Source organism: Lepidothrix coronata, unplaced genomic scaffold (genome assembly GCF_001604755.1).
Source record: "Lepidothrix coronata isolate B3197 unplaced genomic scaffold, Lepidothrix_coronata-1.0 Scaffold119, whole genome shotgun sequence".
Taxonomy (NCBI): Eukaryota; Metazoa; Chordata; class Aves; order Passeriformes; family Pipridae; genus Lepidothrix; species Lepidothrix coronata.
In genome coordinates this window covers 990,539-1,009,185 of record NW_016690299.1, presented here as the reverse complement: position 1 = coordinate 1,009,185, position 18,647 = coordinate 990,539, and the positions used below count along the sequence as shown (strand labels likewise).

The following is an 18,647-nucleotide window of genomic DNA, read 5'->3' as shown; positions in this document are numbered from 1 at the left end:
AGAGAAGCTGTGGCTGCCCCTGGATCCCTGCAAGTGTCCAAGGCCAGGTTGGAGCAACCTGGGACAGTGGAAGGTGTCCCTGCCCATGGCAGGGGTGGCACTGGATGGGCTTTGAGGTCCTTCCAACCCAAACCATTCCAGGATTCTGTGACTCCTAAAAACCAGCAGCCCAATTCAGGGATTATTTCCTGCTCCTTCCATGACTCCAGAGCACCTGGAATGGCCCTTTGCACAAAGGCCAAACTCGCTGCTCATCAAGGGAGAAGAGTCTGACAGAGGAGTTAATTCTGAAACCACCACCTTTGGCACTGCCTTGGAACCACTGACAGGATGGCTGAGCAGAGGGAAAACAGGGATTTTCCTGTATCCTCTCCAACAGCCCACTGACATGTGGGAAATGCTCAGGATTTCCTCCTGGCACTCCCAGAAAAATCAAGTTTGTGGTAGTTCTGTTTCTCCCCCCACACACACCCCCCAGTAAATCACCAACCTGACCCTGTGCCCCGGATCCAGCCCATCACTGATCCCTTCAACAATCTGAAGATATTTTAGTGTGTGTTTAGGCCACAAACCCCCCAGGATGGCTCCTGAGGGGTGATCAGGTGCTTGCTGTGGGTTACAGCTCAATAACTCCACCATCCCAATATCTCAGGGATTTATTCCAGGCTGGGCACTGGGGGATACACCCCTTTAGCAGGATCATTGCTGGAGGAGCTGCTCCTCTGCCAGCTGCACAGGAGGATGGATGACTCTCAGACTGTCCCCCAGGGCTCAAACAGCAGCAGTTTTATTTCAGGATATTTCAATGACTTGGAAATCATGGAATCGCAGAGAGATTGAGGTTGGGAAGGATTTAAAGCACATCTCCTTCCAAGCCCCTGCTTTGGGTTCGGAAGGATTTAAAAAACCATCTTGTTCTAACCCTCTGTAGAGGGAGGAAATATCTAAACCAGACTTATCCTGCAGAAACCTCGGAGTTAAGGGGGCCAGGAGCTGTCCAGCATTTCCAGGAAGTGGGAGCTCTCCCAGAACCCAGGACTGGCCACCTCCTTTCCTGACACAACAGGGACTGAAAGCTTGGCCTCTAGAACCCAGCAGGGAATTCAGCAGGGAACACAAACCCCCACAAAAACTGTGTGAAGTTTGCCTTATTTGGAGTGTGTAGCTCCAGACTGGGAGCACCAGGGGTGTTCAGTGCTGCTTGTTGGGGGATTTCTCCATCCAGGAGCTCCAGCTGGGGTTGGGATGATCCAAGGACCAGGCAGGTCCCACCAGTCCGTGGTGCTGACACTGATGGAACCCGGCAAACCAAAAGCAAACTGCCCCAAAATAAAGGGATCTTCCCACTAAACCCCATCAGACACCTCCTTCCACCATCCCTGAATTTCTCCAGAGTAGAAAAAACTGGCCTAGAGCTTTATTACTGAGTTTTACTACTTCAACAGCAAGAAAATAATTGAAAATTTCAGTCTAAGTGCATTAAAAGTTCAGCTCTTCAATGAGTTTTACCTTGAAAAGGCTTTTTCCTTCCTTTTACCCCCCAGATACTCCATGGAATCAGAAACTGGTTTGGGTTGGGAGGGATATTCAAGACCATCTCATTCCCACCCCCACCTTCCACTATCCCAGGTTGCTCCAAGCCCTTCCAACCTGCCCTTGGACACTTCCAGGGAAAAGGAAAATCCTTCCCACACCTTCCCCTTCCACGTGGTCTTTGTGAAGGTCAAGGCTGGACAGGTGAGGCTTTAACTTAAAACACCAACAGGAAAATCCTAAAAAAAAAAGTAAAAAAAAAAAAAGGTAAAAATAAAAAAAAAGTTAAAAAAGTAAAGTAAAAAAAAAGTAAAAAGGAGTAAAAAAAGTAAAAAAAAGTAAAAAAAGTTTAAAAAAGTAAAAAAGTAAAAAAAAAAAGGTAAAAAAAAGGTAAAAAAAAGTAAAAAAAAGGTAAAAAAAGGTAAAAAAAAGGTAAAAAAAAAAGGTAAAAAAAAGGTAAAAAAAAAAGGTAAATAAAAAAAAGTAAATAAAAAAGGTAAATAAAAAAAGGTAAAAAAAAAAGGTAAAAAAAAAGGTAAAAAATCCCACATCTCAATTATAACCAACTCAGTTTGCAACAAGGAAAATTCCAAGATGTTGGAAGAAAAAAAAATTAGTATCACTGAGGTTCCTTAATCATCAGGAGAGGCTCCAAAAATAGATGTGACCTCCACCCTCATAAACTGAACAAAAATCAGCTGGGAAAGGAAATCACCAGCCTGATGCAGCTTGGACGTTCCTTCTCCCTGCTTGGAAGCAGGGGCTGAATTAGGACTTCCAGAGGTGCTTTCACAGCTGAAATTGTTCTGTGGCTGTGCAGAAAACTCACTAAATAAATAAATAAAAGCTGTGGGTGACACAGCCAGGTTCAACACGTGATTCCTGTTACTGCCCCTGGAAATCCTCCTAAATTCTCAGTTCCACCGTTGGTTCCTGACACCTTCAACACGTTCAACTCTTCCAACCCACGGTCGCTGCTCATTCCTCTGGGATATCGGGAAATCCCAGACCAGGGGCCACTCAGGGTTTAATTACACCTGGATTTGGTGTTTAGGACAATAAACGCTCAGCAGGTACTCAAAGGCTAATTAGAGATAATGATTATAATTATGGAAGAGGTTGTAAACACACAGATGAAGGGAGAGGGTGGGGAAAGGCCTGGGAAATAAATCCATGGCTGCCCATGGAAGCAGAACTCACATGAGCTTCTGAAAGGGATTTTTCTACTTGTTTTACGAGTCAAGATCCAGGAAGAAAATCCTTATACTACAGCAAATTTACTGGCCTGTAGAGCTCAGGTGGTTTCATGTCACAAATTCTTGCTTTTTATGCCCACCCTGTAGGTTACACCACACCCTCCCAGCTTTGGGGGGAATTTTACCACTTTTAGTGCACACACCATTGTGAAAACATGTCTAATGTAACTTCTGCCACTCCAGCACGAAATCAAATTCAGTGTTTCGAGCAGGATTTCCCCCTTTTTATGTTTTACAGCCAAAGCTCCCAGTTTTATACCCTAAAAAAATAAACCCTCAAGGCCCCACATTTCACTGGCAGAACCAGGGCTGGCTCTATAACTTTAAGGAGAGGCCAAACAGGTACTAAATGTACTAAACCTGGGTTTTGATTATAGAAATGTTCCTGAACATGATGATACCTCACAAAACCAGGGTTATTGCACATGATAAACCTTCTTCCTCTGCTGAGTAACACCAGCCTTTCTGAATTCAAAGTTAAATGGGAGGGAAACTGCTGCTTCCAAGGCCAGGCTGGGGCTGGGAGCAACCTGGGCTGGTGGAAGGTGTCCCTGCCCATGGCAGGGGTGGCACTGGATGGGCTTTAAGGTCCTTCCCAACCCAAACCAGTCTGGGATTCCTTGATTCTCCTCCTGCAAAGAGCTTCTGATACCTCTCCTTGTTCCTCAAGCCCATTTTCCCTGAAAAGCAATGGAGCAGCCAAGATTTTGGTGTCCATCTCACTTCCCTGGAGACTCAACATCCCCCTCCTTGGCTTGGTGCTCCCCATCCCAAGTGTCTCAAACACATCAGGGTGTGGATTCCCTGGATGTCCCCAAGGTCCAACGTGGCTCTTCCCCCATCTCCAACCCCACAGTGTTCCTCCTGCATGGATGGAGGAGGGAACCACGGATCAAAGAACTCTTCAGGAGGAATTTCTGCCTGGAAAGGGTGGTGAGGCCTTGGCAGGGGCTGCCCAGGGAGGTTTGGAGTGCCCAGCCCTGGAGGTGTCCCAGGAAGGCCTGGCCGTGGCACTCAGTGCTCTGGGCTGGGGGACAAGGTGGGCATCGGGCACAGGGGGGATCCATGGGCTGGGAGGGCTTTTCCAGCCTCAGGGATTCCAGGATTCCACGAGGGCAGCTGTGCTGAGCCACTGAGAGGTGCCAGCAGCTGCCTCCTGCAGTTTTGAACTCACCCAGGTGACACATCAATGGTTACAAGCTCCCAGCAATCCCCATCCCATGTTTTCACCACATCCCGGATATTCCCCGGATGCCCTTCCAGCCCTGGCTCATTTCCTATTTATGCCCAGCTCTTAGCATTTCTTTCTCCATCATTACCAGCACTAATAATTCCACCCTTTTCCTACACCATCATATCCTCATAAATCCCTGAGTTATTCCAAGTCATTACATCAGATATTGAGGCAGTTTTGTCTCTTCAGCTTAAAACAGCTCCTGTTTTTCTAACATTACCCTTTATATTCACCAGTTGTTTGCCACATCCTTTACCCATTTCCCATCTTTATGGGTGGTTTTTTGTCGCTGTTTTGAGTTTTCACTTCTGTTTGTGCCAAGATCTTTATTTCCCACCCTCCACACTGAGCAGATACGACTCTAAAGAGGGGGGGAAAAAATCCAGACACACGAGGCATTGGTGCCATAAAACACAGCCCAGATTTCCATCTGAGTCTGCACCAAGTGGAGCTTGGCACGTTGGCAGGTTCTGACCTCTTAAATGAGGCCCTGCAAACAATATTAGGAATTATCAGAGGAGCTCTGGCAGAGGGGGCAGGCACGGAGCTGACAGGGAATTTAACCAGGATAATCCAATTACTGCTGCTGGGGAAGATCTGAAGGGCAATAAAAGGGTGGATGGAATTCAGGGCTGTCATTACAAGGGAATGCACATGGAAATAAGAGTCTGTACCTCGTGTACACAGGAAGAGATATTAAATCACCCTGTTCTCCAGGACAGGGACTGCAGAGAGCCCGGGGAGATCTGCTCTGACACAGCAGCACAACCACAAGGAGGACATCAAAAGTAGGACCAAAGATCAAACAATAAAAAATAAGTTAAAAGATATATATATATATGTATTTTCACAGCCTAAGAAGTTCCTCCATGGCAGCCAAACCCTTTGGAACAAGGAGATGCACCTGAACCAGGCAGAGTGAAGGATCCTACAAGAGCTACAGAGATTCCCTGGACTGAGCAAAAGGCCAGTGGAGAGAATTATATGGCAAAGACCATTTCAGTCTTAAAAGGTGTGTGGAGACTGAGCAAGGAATAGTCATTCCTTGCCCTCCCCAACATAAAAACTGAGGACGTGCACTGAACTTGTCTAACAAACAACAAAATAAAATATAATAAAGTGTTACAATAAATATTATTTAAATATATATAATATTTAAATATATATATAAAATATATATAATAATGTAATAAATTCAGTGTAATAAATATAAGTCAATAAATGGATATCTTATATTTTTAGCTTTCATTTCCATCAACACAACAATTGATCTGCATTTCCAAGACACCACCAAGCCACAGCTTGGACACCCTCTTATCCCACTGTTCCCTCCTTGCTCTCAGCCCCCAGAGCCATTTTTCTCTCCATTGTGCCCTGTGCAAAACCAAGAATAAATCAGCCCCTAATTTTAAGTGCCATGGCAGAACAGAGCTGGTCACTAATTAGTTTGTTTTAACCCACTGTAAATACCCCTAAAAGAAAATATTTGAGTACACCAAGCAAACTAGTTCTGATCTTAATCCCTTCTTGCAGCAGGAAGAGTCACCCAGCAAAGCAGCAATAAAACCCATTTTACATTCACAGCAGTGTCATGTTTCAGGATTTTTAATTTATTGTGAATAAACGACGCGTGAAATACTTCCTAATGCCTGAAACACGAGATGCAAAATTGCAGGAGCAAAAAAAAAAAAACCAGAAAAAACAAAACTGATTTTACTTTTGCTGAACAGATCTAAGGGTTTTAAGCCTCGTGTGCATCATTAAGCAACATCAACGGTGCCTCTCACATTTCCCAGTTAATGGCTCTTAGATGAGAATTCCTTCCACCCCCCCAGAGCAAAGGGAAGCTCAGTACCCAAAATATAACCAGCCTGGGGTTCTGTGCTCCGTGTTAAACCCACAATGGTTTGGGCTGGAAGGGACCTTGAAGCTCCTCTCATTCCCTGCCCCTGCCATGGCCAGACCTCACTGCCCCTGCTGGCACCACAAGGCTCATCCCATCCCAAAATCCCATCTCCCAGCCCAAAGCTCCCAAAATCGAGCTCTTTGCTCCTCCAAGGAGTGAGATCTCCATCCCAACACCTCCCCCTGGTCACAGCCAAGCAGGTCAGAGCTGTGTGAAAAGCATCTAAAAGCAGAGGATGAGACACAGGCCACGGGGAGGGGGTTTTAGGCCGGCCCTAATCCAGCAGTGGTGCAGCCAGAACCTCTTGGGAATAAAGTCAGAGCAACAGCTGAGTGCTGGGAGTGAAATCCAGGAGCAGGCAGCAGATAATGACAGAGACTGGGAAGAAAAAATAATAAAAGTGAACCCTTAGGGGGGTTTTGTTTGGTTTGGTGTTGTTGTGGGGTTGGTTTTTTGTTATTTTTTTTCTTTTTTTTTGTAAAAGAGTCTTTGACAAGAAATCCATTTTTACAGGAATCAGGCAGAGTTTAGAAAAGCAGCTATTGAATGTTTACAGAAGATAAAGAGTGACCACTGACCCGGGCACAGCAGGGAAGTGTAAAACAACTGCTGCACAGAAACATCCCCGTGTGAGCCATCAGACCTGGAGGGAGGGATCACAGAGGGAAAAATGCCTCTTTAACAGGAGGATGTTTTCCAAAGCTTCCAGAAGCCCGGGAGGCAGGACACGAGAGCCTGAAGGGTGATGGGCAGGGGCAGAGGGGGGGAGATGGGGCTGAAATTCAGCCCCAGGGGAGTGTAAAAGTTGTCCTGCAAATCACTGCACTCCTGGGCTTAAAAGGGATGTAGGGAAGGCTTAAAACTCCTTCTCTTTGGATTTGGTATGCTTGAAAATCCCACCCAGAGACCACAAGGGATCCGAACCATGGAGGACTCCCCTTGGAAAGTGTCAAACCTTGGTGGCTCTGCCCTTTGTGACCAGCTGAGGGATCCAGAGCAGCTGCAAAGCTTTCAAAGTGGCTTTTCAAACCAGTGTTTCTTCTCCATTGATTTAAAAAAAAACATGCAGAGAGTGGGATCATTGCTGCATGCTGGAATTCCTGACTGGCACAAACAACTCACCTTCCCAGCACACAGAGCACTGGGATTTTCCAGGAGCGAACCCTCAAGGTTCACTTCAGCTAAAAGGTGTTTGCTCTGGCACAACTCAGCCTCATTCTCTCCAGAGGGAGCCAAACATTCCCTGAGGATGGAAAAACAGAGTCCAGAGCAGAGGCTGTGCAGCCCAGCCTGGTCTCCAGTGGTGGAGAGGGGAGGTGACAACTGTGTCTGATCCAAATTCTCGTACAATCATTTATTAAATCCCTTCCAGACCTGTCTGTGGGTCATTCCCAAGTGCCTCTTGAATACTTCGCTCAAATAGTTCCACTGATTCCCAAGCTGGCCTCCCACTTCTACCACCAGACAGAACATCCCTTGAAGAGCCCTCATCAAACCCTTTTTTCTATCAATGGATTATTCCAGCTGGAAAGGATCTACAACAACCATCTGCTCCGACTGCCCGGCTGTGCCAGGGCTGAGCAAAGGGTCAGACATGTCCTCGGTGCCCAAATGTCTCCTGGACAGTCCTGGGGCATCACCCACCTCTCCAGGGAGTCTGGGCAGGGTTTGACACCCCCCCCCTTGGTAGAGAAATTCTCCCTCCTGCCCAGTCAGTCTGTAAAACTGCCCAAACCTCACCAAGCAGCCCTCGGAGCTGAAACCCAAGGTACAGGTGCCAGGGAGCACCTCAGCCCATCCCAGGAGCAAAGCAAGTCAGTGCAGCTCTAAACATGGATTTAATTCCCTGTTTACATCCTACCTGCCATCATTTACAGGCTCTTCAGTTCTCTGCAATGTTGAAGGGAGAAAAAAATCCACAAAATCTCAAGATCAAAACCCATTTCTCTGCCATTCCCCCAAACCTTCAAAACCAGCAGTGAAAGGAGAGTGCTACCAACAAAACTGCCCAAGTGGGAGCAGTGCTTCTTCCTCTAGGTGTTACCCATCCTTCTGCCTTCATCAGCCAGCAGCTTTGCCTGTCTTGCAGACTGAAGCCAACATCACATGTCTGAGGGTGCAGGAGAGCTGAGACTCTTCAAAGAGGTCACCTGAGTGGAGTGGAAAGGTTTGGGTGGGAAGGGACCTCAAGGCCCATCTTATTCCAAACACTTCCATGGGCAGGGACACCTTCCACCAGCCCAGGTTGCTCCAACCCGGCCTTGGACACTCCCAGGGATCCAGGGGCAGCCACAGCTTCTCTGGGCAACCTGGGCCAGGGCCTCCCCATCACCCCAGAGACTGTTGGGCTGCTGATCCTGGGTCATTCCTCCCATGTTGCTGAAGGAAGGACAGCACAGCTGCTCTGGGAGAGCCCGTGGAAAAGGAGCAGCTCAGCTGAGGAAGGATCAATGCCCCAGTGAAGGTGTTGCAATGAAGGACTGAGATTAACTCTGCATTAACACTAATGACAAAACTATAAATCAGGGACAGGCTTAATAAAAAGGATCCTGTCGTGGAGCTGCTCTGAAGAGGTCTGTGATTGATTTTTGGCATCAGTCAGGTAATTCTGAGATCAATAGGACACAAAATCCACCTATTTACTTGTTAGCAGCAGAATTAGATTCTGTAACAGACTCACTGTTTATAGAACCTGGGTCAGGAGAGAGACTATTCACCAAAACAGGGAGGGACAGGGCACAGGGAATGGCTTCCCTCTGCCACAGGGCAGGGGTAGGTGGGATATTGGGAAGGAATTCCTGGCTGGGAGGGTGGGGAGGCCCTGGCCCAGGTTGCCCAGAGAAGCTGTGGCTGCCCCTGGATCCCTGGAAGTGTCCAAGGCCAGGTTGGAGCAACCTGGGCTGGTGGAAGGTGTTGGGGTTGGAGCTGGATGGGCTTTATGGTCTCTTCCCACCCAAACCATCCTGGAATTCTGTGATCATCCTACAGTTTGCTTCCTTTGGAATTCAGCTTCTTTCATACACTTTATGTGATATAAAATTAAACTTAAATTAGAGCCCTCTTCAGCATCTATAAACTCACACTTCAGCTCAACCCAATGAATAATCAAACCGGGAAAAACAAACCACGAAAAACTGCAAAGCTCTTAAAAGAAATTAAAACATAACCACATTTCTGGTGATTAATCCATACCCTGCTCCCAAATACAGCTGCAGACTGACGAGGAACAAGCTGTTCCTGCCAGGAAAGGCTGCTGACAACTACAACAAAGGTCACGTTTATTTGTAAACCACCTCAGTGGTGGAGCAGTTCCCCTGACGGAGTCTGAAGCTGATCTGAGGGAAAAATATATGAAAAAAAAAAAAAATCACAAACTAATTCAGGAAATTTCCCTTGGGATGTCACCCAGGCAGTGGCTGGATTGGACCGACCTGTTCCAGAAAACATGTGGAGATACAGCACGGAATCCTGTGCATCCCCCACCTCACAGCAAGGCTGCTGGAAATACAGGAAAAGCTGAATATTTTGTCCCAAAGTCCCTGGAGTACATTCCTACACATCAAGAGATGGAAAGGCAGGAAGATGTTTCCTACTGAAAGGGAAGAAGACCTGGAATTTCCTCACAGACAACATGGGCTGAGTCTCCCCTGAGCCTTTTCAATCAAGGTGGCACAAAATCATCCCCCACACAAACACCCAAACCAGGGGGTGGCACTTCTGGTCAGCAGTGGCCTCTCCACCCTCGGGAATTTGGGACAATCCTCACTGCAGGCTCCAGCTGGGTAAAATGTGGATATTTTCACAGTTCTGGAAGCACTGCTCTGCCACAGGAGCACAAGGGGGGACACAGGGATGATGTCCAGTGTTCTCACTTCTCAGAGGACACAGGGAAGAGGTTCTGTCTCCTGTTTGTTATTCCAAAGGCTGCACCTTCCCAGTGAGCTAAAGGCATCAATATTGATTAATGTTGTTCAGAAAACAGGAGGAAAACCCAACTCCAGTTCAAACACAGAAGCACCCGAGGAAAGCGCTGTGATACCACCGAGCTCCCAAAATTCCCACCACGATCCACACCAGCAGGAGCTGGTTGTGGCTGAGAGATGGGAATTGTTCACTCTGCAGAGCTGCCTGCAGCCCTGGGAACAGCACAGGGAGGACGTGGAGCTGCTGGAGAGAGTCCAGGGAGGCACCAGGATGGTCAGAGGATGGAGCAGCTCTGCTGGGAGGGAAGGCTGGGAGAGCTGGGATTGTTCAGCCTGGAGAAGGGAAGCTCTGGGATGACAAATTGTGGCCTTGCACGACCTGAAGGAGCTACAGGAAACATGGAGAGAGACTGTGGACAAGAGATGGAGGGACAGGACACAGGGAATGGCTTCCCACTGCCAGAGGGCAGGGATAGGTGGGATATTGGGAAGGAATTCCTGGTTGGGAGGGTGGGGAGGCCCTGGCCCAGGTTGCCCAGAGAAGCTGTGGCTGCCCCTGGATCCCTGGAAGTGTCCAAGGCCAGGTTGGAGCAACCTGGGCTGGTGGAAGGTGTCCTGCCTGTGGCAAGGGGTGGGATTGGATGGGCTTTGAGGTCCCTTCCAACCCAACCCAGTCTGGGATTGTGACTGGGAGAGAAGCCAGAGCAGAGAAGAGCAGGAAACTTCCCAAGATGGAAACATTCCTGGTTCTGCAGAGCAGCTCTTTGGTGCTGGGAGATCCCCAGGTAACTCCCCACACCCAGCTGAGGGGAACCTTGTCCTGTGATCCCAGACACTGCTTTACTCTGCAATTGTAGGAAAATGGACCCTTTCCAAGCCACAGTAAATTCTTTATCACACAAACCCTGCTCTGATCCCTCCTGCCCTCATTTTTGCCAGATTTATGCAACCCATCTGTTCTGCTAAACTGTTTCGAGCTTTTAAGGCCACAGTAATTGCCTTTTTTTTTTTCCATGTGCTTTATGCATATTTATGATAATTCCACTTTTTCCAGCCAAATCTCCTTTTTCCTGCAGAACCAATCATTCCTCATCCCAACGTCCAAACTGCCTGGAGTGGCCAGAAAACCCTTCAACAGGTGGGACAGCTCCTTTCGAGCGAGACAACTGTGCAGAATTCAAAGGGATAAATCAAAATAATCAGCATTTTGCTGTCCCTTCTGGAAGGGGTGTGGGGAGGAATCTGCTGATCCAGCACAGCCTGATTCCTCTCATTCCCAATGCCAGGGAAGAACTGGAGAAGCTGGAAGGGAAGGAGGAGCAGGAGTGCTGTGGGGGTGACACAGTGGTGCCTCCAGGGAGGAAAAGGTGGTGCCTGCGTCTGCAGAGCCCTGAGGAAGGAGTGAGGAAGAACAGTGTTCCCTCCCCATGGGAAATGTGAATTCCCAGTTTCCTGCTCCTCCTGCTCTGGGGCGGGGGATCCAACCTGCTCTCCTCAACCCCAAAGCACAGCTTTTAAAGGGCCCGTGAGGAGAAACAGGTTTTGTTTCCTCTCTTGGCCCCTCTGGAAGGGCTGGGATTGGATCCCGGGGTGGGATTGGATCCCGGGGACCTGTGGGTGTCTGGGAAGGGCAGGCAGGTGGTTCAGAGACCTTCTGAGGTAACTGTGGCTGGTGAACTGAGAACACACTAAAACAGCCACAAATTCTGGCTCTGAGGGAGGGATCAGGGAAGGCAGGAGGAGCCCAGCCGGGATCGGGGGAGGCAGGATGAGAGCAGCACCAGGAGAACCCATGATTGTATTGCCATCACATGACACAGGATCTGGGGCCAACATTCCAATGATACTCCAGAAAATCAGGAACTTAGAGAACAGTTTGGGATGGAGGAACCTCAAAGCCCATCCAGTGCCACCCCTGCCATGGGCAGGGACACCTTCCACCAGTCCAGGTTGCTCCAACCTGGCCTTGGACACTTCCAGGGATCCAGGGGCAGCCACAGCTCCTCTGGGAATTCCATTCCAGTCCCTCTCCACCCTCCCAGCCAGGAATTTCCTTCTTCAAACCTACTTTAACCTGCCCTGTTTGAGTTTCAAACACCCCTCCTTCCCTCAGCAGCCAAGCTCTTCCTCTCCCGCTCGGAACAAGCTCCGTTAAATCCGTGAGGAAGCCACGGAGAACATTTGGGGAAGAGTCAAGAAACAAGCACAGCCAAAGTTTACTGGCACTTCCAACCACACAAACACCAAGGCTTAACTCTGGGGACCCCACTGTGGCAATAAAGGGGCACTTGGTGCCAGATCCTCCCCTCCAAGGGAAGGGAATATTTGATAAGTGCTCAGGCAGGTCCCCAGAAGTCCCTCTGCACTCTGCTGTTCCCAGAATTGCCTCCCATCAGGACCATCCCAAACCCATCAGCATCCCCACAAGGTGCTGCCTGGAGGCAAAGACTCTTCCCAGGCCAAGTAAATCCCACCCCAGCTGGAGAACACCCAGCAGGAGAGAGCAGCTGAACTCTGGGCTTTTCTAGGGGCTCAGATCAATGCAGTTGGAAAATATCTGTGCTGGTCTGACTTGTCCTCCTCCCAGCAGGGAAAATACACTGGATTAAAGCAGCAATCACCACAAATCACTTCCAGGCTTGAGGAATGTCCTCTGCTCCCTGATGGACCTCCCAGCCCATTTCTGTCACATCATTTAAAAAAAATATTGGTGGCAATGTATACTAATAATAATATCATGGCTAATCCAATAAAAAGGATTATAAAACACCTCCTAATCCGAGCATTAAGATGCCTTTCCTGGGAATGTTTACACAGCAGCTGCTGGAAATGTGGGCTATTTCTGAGCACACTGAGCATTTTTTACATCTCTGACTGCAGAAAAATGATAAGCAGGTGCTTAAATGTTGGTTGTGGAAGTGGTACAGGACACAGCAAACAGAGGGGATGGAGGAACACTTGATATCCAGTGGAGTATTACAGGGAATGTGGTCCTTGAGTTGGGAAGATGTGTGGAAAGCATTCTCTGGTGCTGGTTCCACATAACACTTAACCTCCCTTCCCCACAGCCACAGTGATTTAGAGCCTATAAATCTATATATATAAATTGTACACTGAACAGTTTTCCTGCCTGGGTTGTTCCCTGTCCACACCAGGGGGGAACTCTGGGGTCCCTTCCAACCCAAACCATTCTGGGTGTCTGTACAGGAGGCACTGGAATACCAGGATGAGCTTCCAGACAATGGAAATAACGGGAAATAATCAGATCAGGAACAAAGAACACATATTTTCTAACATAATAATCTGAATTTTCTAATGGCCCAGCACTGGGTGCAGGAACAGCCTCTCACCCAGTGAAGTCCACTTGGGTCCCTCAAAATCACGTGGAACTCGTGGAAAGCCCCCCCAAGAAGTTGCCTGTTCCTTTTCCACAGCTAAAACCTTTAAGGCAGCATGGGAGGGATCCTGAGGGATGCAAGTGATGTGGCTGAAAAAAGGAGAAATTAAATTTAAAAAAAAAAAAAAAAATCTGTCAGTGTCATTTGTTGTTCTTACTTTTTTCCCTTAAAATCGTCACAGAAGCACAGACTGGGTTGGGTTTGAAGGGACCTTAAAAAGCCCCTCTGAAAAAAAAAAAAAATCTCTGCTTTAACAAACTATTTCAGCTCTGGACTCTCTTACCACGAGGCTTACATTCTTCAAGTATTTCCCATTATTTCTGTGACTTATTACCTTTCTTTTGGTTATTTTTGTGTCCCAGAGCAAGTGCACCATCCCAGGAATCTCCATTTCACTGGGAATGAACAGGATGAACGGAGAACACTGAGCAAAAGCCCAAGAGAAGGACACAGAAAAGACCTGGATCAGAATTTCAAAAAAATATCTTGAAATTAAATTAAGGAATCATTCAGACTTGCCTTATGGAGTGGAATTAATGGCAGGATTGCACTAAGGCTTAATGGAGCTATTAGGGGAATTTGCTCATTGAAGAGAGAGAAAAGGAAAGTGGAGACAATGAGACAGTGGCAGCAGCATTTGTCAGGGGTGGGAGGGGCAGGATAATTAATATGGGGATACAACTGCCCAGCAGGACCAGGTTCAGAAATCAGAATATATCACATGTTCTCCCACAGCTAAAGGTACATCCAGAAAGAGGAGAATAAAGACTTCCCAGAGACTGAAGGAGGAATTCCTCGCCCTTGCCTGCATGTTCTGGAGGAGGATGTTCCCCTGCTGGAAGCAGCCTTGGTTCCCGAGGCAGCAGGATGAGATTTGCTCTCAGGGACAGCTCCAAGGACATCCCACAACAACTCAGTCCTGCACTTTCAATAACCAGCACTGTGACCCCACTGCTCCAGGAGAGGGAAGAGGGCAGAGAGTGCAGGGGATCAGAGCCACCACAAGTCACAGAATCCCAGACTGGGTTGGGTTGGAAGGGACCTCAAAGCCCATCCAGTGCCACCCCTGCCATGGGCAGGGACACCTTCCATGGCCCAGGTTGCTCCAACCTGGCCTTGGACACTTCCAGGGATCCAGGGGCAGCCACAGCTTCTCTGGGCAACCCTTGCCAGGGCCTTCCCACCCTCCCAGCCAGGAATTTCTTCCCAATATCCCATCTAACCCTGCCCTCTGGCAGTGGGAAGCCATTCCCTGTGTCCTGGCACTCCAGATTCCTTGCCAAGCACTGAAGGGATCAATCCGGCTCATGTTCCTAAACCAAGAGCATGAGCAAGTCCTCTAGAATTCCTTCACATTTGGCAAAAGCACACATCTGATCTTTGACTTTGACTCAGTATTGATCCCCCTCAGCCAGGGGGGTACATGGTCCCCCCTCCCGTGTCCCACATTCCCAGCACGGAGCACACAAGGACCAGGAGAGCTCAGGAGCTCCTGTAACGGGATTTGTACAGACTTTTACAGGAGGGTCCATCTCCACCTGCACAGCATGAGCAGGAAACAACAGGCTGACAATGTCATCCAGCCTGGAAAGCAGGGATTGGGACCAGAGCAGGGGAGAGGAGCCAGCACAGCTGCTCCTGTTTGCAGTGCAAACACCACCAGACCACACGTTTGCTTTCCAGGAATTTTTACATTCCCACCAAAAGGGTTTTTACCACAATCCATCCCAGCACACAAACTCTCTCAAAGAGCACTGAAGGGCTCTGCTGGCTCCAGCACCCCGGTGGCAGCAGGAAATGCCACCAAAAATCAAAATCCAAGGCTCTCAGGGCAGAATCAGCCATACAACGTCCCTGCTCTGGCCAGGGGACAGCTGGGACATCACCCCTGCTGTGTCAGCAGATGGCTGGTGAATTAATGTGCTCCTCCTGAGCCTCTGCCTGTCATAAATGCCAAGTCAGGCTGACAGAGCCCAGGGATGCTGTGCTGGGCTCGGATGGAGCCCCTGGAACAGCAGCCAGGGGTGTCTGAGGCATCCCCATGGACACACCAACATCTGCAACGAGCTTCAAAACCTTGTCTGGGCAGTGCAAGGGCCTGTTTGGGACAGTGCCCGGCTTGGATTGGGATCATCCAGCTCATGGAATGTGGGGTGGCTGGAGCCAGTGGGCTCCTGCAGCCCAAGTGCTGTGTGAGGCAGCTCAGGTGTCCCCACACCCCACCACAGCCCAGAGAAGGGGCACTGAGCTGCCTGGCACTGCATCCTCCGGGATAAACCTGCTCCCTTATCGTCCTCCAAGGCAGAACAATCCCCACAGGGTCGTTTTGAGACAATCTTGGTTCACCCAGCCACAGAACATGAGGTGTCCTCCACACCTGAGCCACCAAAAACCAATAAATCTGCAGTTTCCACCTTGTGTCCATCACACTTCACTGCAAATGCCTTAATTACTTTCTTCTAGGAGCACACAGATCATTTAGGTCATTAAATCCCATCCCTGGCTTATCACAGGACACTGTGCCATGAAATCCCACTGACAAGCTCCTTGTGCTCCATCTCACAGCCACAACAGGCTCCAGCTTCTCACCCTGCTGCTCCCACTGAGGCTGTTCTGGGACCTCACCCTCATGGTTGATAAAACCACTGAACTGTTCAAGCTGAGATCTCTGACAGAGAAAGACTTTTGAGAGATGAGTTTTGAGTCTTCTGCTCCCGTGGCTGTGAGAACATCAATTATTCAAACATCTCAACTCAAAATGGATACGGATCAAAAACACAGAAACACCCTCTTGTGAGCCTCTGAGGTCAAAACCACACCTCAGAGCTGAATCCCAGACTGGTTTGGGTGGGAAGGGACCTTAAAGATCATCTCATCCCACCCCTGCCGTGGGCAGGGACACCTCCCACTGTCCCAGGTTGCTCCAACCCGGCCTTGGACACTCCCAGGGATCCAGGGGCAGCCACAGCTCCTCTGGGCAGCCTGTGCCAGTGAACCATGTCCAGCTCACTCCCAAGGACATTTCTCAGTGTCACCACTGGAATCACAGCACAAAGGCGAGGAAACATTCCCAGGCACGACCTGGCACAGAAGGTACCAAAGGCACACACGTGGCACAGCCCAGCTGGGAGAGGAGCCACGGCCTGGGCACATTCCCAGGGGCTCTGCTGTACCATGAGCACACCCCAATCCAAGGGCACAAACCACCAGCACGGCCCTTCCAGTCCTGCAGGCACAGGGTGTCACACACACAGAGAGCTCGTGGTGCCCCTGGAGGATCCCAAAGCTCAGACGTGCCCAGCACTGCCCATACCCACCTCAGCACCTCCAAAACACACCCCAGACCCAGGGAGGAGCCCCAGGACCCAGAAAGCAAACCAAAGCAGCCCTTGGCATCATTGCTACCTCACAAGGTAAAGCAGCTCTGTGGGTTTTCAGCTCTGACTCAGGATTCTTCCGTGCCTGGAGCGGCTGAGCCGTGACTGCAGGGGAATCAATACTAAGGAAGTTCAGGTCCTCCAAACTCTTCTGAGCATCAATAAATGCTCACTTTGCCCTGTAATTTATCCAAACTAAGAGGCAGATCTTCAGCAGTTCCACATTTGCTCCGTGCTTGTACCCATGGAGAGGCAAAGCAGCTTTCCCTGTTCCCATGCTCCACTGGGAAAGGAACTGGGCTGGGACTGGATTCTGCACCCAGCTACTTGTGCTCTGGAAGCAACTCCCAGTGCCACTTAAAAGACTCCAAAAGGACAGGGATGGTGCTGCCATCCCCAGTAATTTTATGAGGTTCCTTCATTTAATGAAACAGTTTATACCCCATTGGCTGCAAACAGCTCAGCGAGTTACAAAAGCCATAATTGGCATTTAGAGTCACACAGCCAGGATGGAATTACAGCTCACAGCCTACATTCCCACATCAGGGACTTCACCCCTTCCACACTGGGAAGTGTTAATTAACATGGACAGAGTGAGCAAAGCAGGAGTTTGGATTTGGGAGAGAAGAGCCAGGAATGGCACCTCCTCCAGGCATCACACATCCATCATCGACTGTGAGCTCTGGAAATGGGATTCAGGAAGAGGAGACGCCCATCCCCACTGGCACGTGGGTGGGGTGGCTGCTGGAGACCAAGGACAAGCCACTTTGCTGTTCCTCCAGTACTGGGGGAGAGCAAAACCTTTCAGCAGGAGGTTTTGGAGGAAGTTTTCATCCCTGTTTTTCTCAGGGACAGGCTGACGGGGCTGGGCAGGGACACTCACCCGCCACCCCATCCTTCTCCTGCCACCCACATCCTTCTCCAGTGGGTACCAGGAGGGAAAAGCCCACAGGATCCATCCAGCAGCACTCTTTGACTCCTGATACCTCCCTTTTTTTTTTTTTCCAATATATTTTTTATGATATCCTACCAGAATGGCTGCTCTCCCCCTCTCCAGCCTCCTCCTCTCCCACTCCCTACTCCACCTGACCTTTGGGATGCTTCTCCCACCCCATCCAGCTCTTCCTTCCACCACAGAGGCACCTCCCCTCTCTGAGCACAGGGATTTATCAGGGAGTTAGGAGCATGTGCAGCCTTTCAGGGCTCAGCTTTCAGCAGGACTTCAGAGCTTTGGTGCTTTTCTTTTCAAAACCCAGTTAAAAAAAAAAAAATAGAGAAAAAGCTCCTCCCATCCCCACTTCGATTCCCACAGGAGGCTGTGGAGCTGGAACAGGAGCTCTCAGTGGCTTCCAGGCTTCCCACATCCCTGGCCACTCCTAAGAAAAGTAAGAGATGGAATTTTCTCTCTGTAGGTGTAATAATAATAATGGTACCTGCATCCACCAGGTTCCCACCATCCCGAGGGTGGGATCTGGGTCTCCAGGAAGGGGGGAGGACCAAAGCTCGGCATCCAGGTGGGAAAGCAAAGCTCTGCAGCTGGATCAGGGTGGGAAAGCAAAGGAAAACCAGCAGGACATGGGGCAGGACACAGTCCCTGCCCTGGAGAGGAGGAGAAGATGGAGGTGTATTCCCAACACTACCCGCCAGGAAAAGCCCCAGCATTCCAGTGCCCACTCCTGCCTTTCCTTCCACACAACTCCAACTTACCAACCCCCTGCCCTGTTTTCCTTCAGGCACAAAATCATCTGCAACCTCAGAAGCACAGGAGGAAAAACAAAACCATACCCTTTTGCTCACCCTAACTTTTAAACCTGTGTGTTTTAAAACTGGCACCAATGTTATTTAACACTGACATATTAAAACACAACTTAAGCTTAAGGGTTAAAAGCAGGAGGCTGCAGCCCCAGCCCAGAGCAGGCTGAGGGCACCTCAGGCTCCTCCTGCCTTCAACAGAAGCTGCTTTACACCTGGAACAGCTCTGCTTTCCAGGGGAAAAAATCAATATATATATATATATATA

At 49.2% G+C, this 18,647-nt stretch overlaps 1 long non-coding RNA gene across 1 annotated transcript in view; it reads right to left on the bottom strand.

Moving 5' to 3' along the window:
• The window catches only part of LOC108502475, a 17,266-nt gene extending 14,987 nt beyond the window's left edge, over window positions 1-2,279 (bottom strand). The window contains exon 1 of the long non-coding RNA XR_001876494.1: window positions 2,269-2,279. This is a non-coding gene — a long non-coding RNA (uncharacterized LOC108502475). The remainder of the gene's footprint in view (window positions 1-2,268) is intronic.
• Between the last annotated feature and the right edge of the window lie 16,368 nt (window positions 2,280-18,647).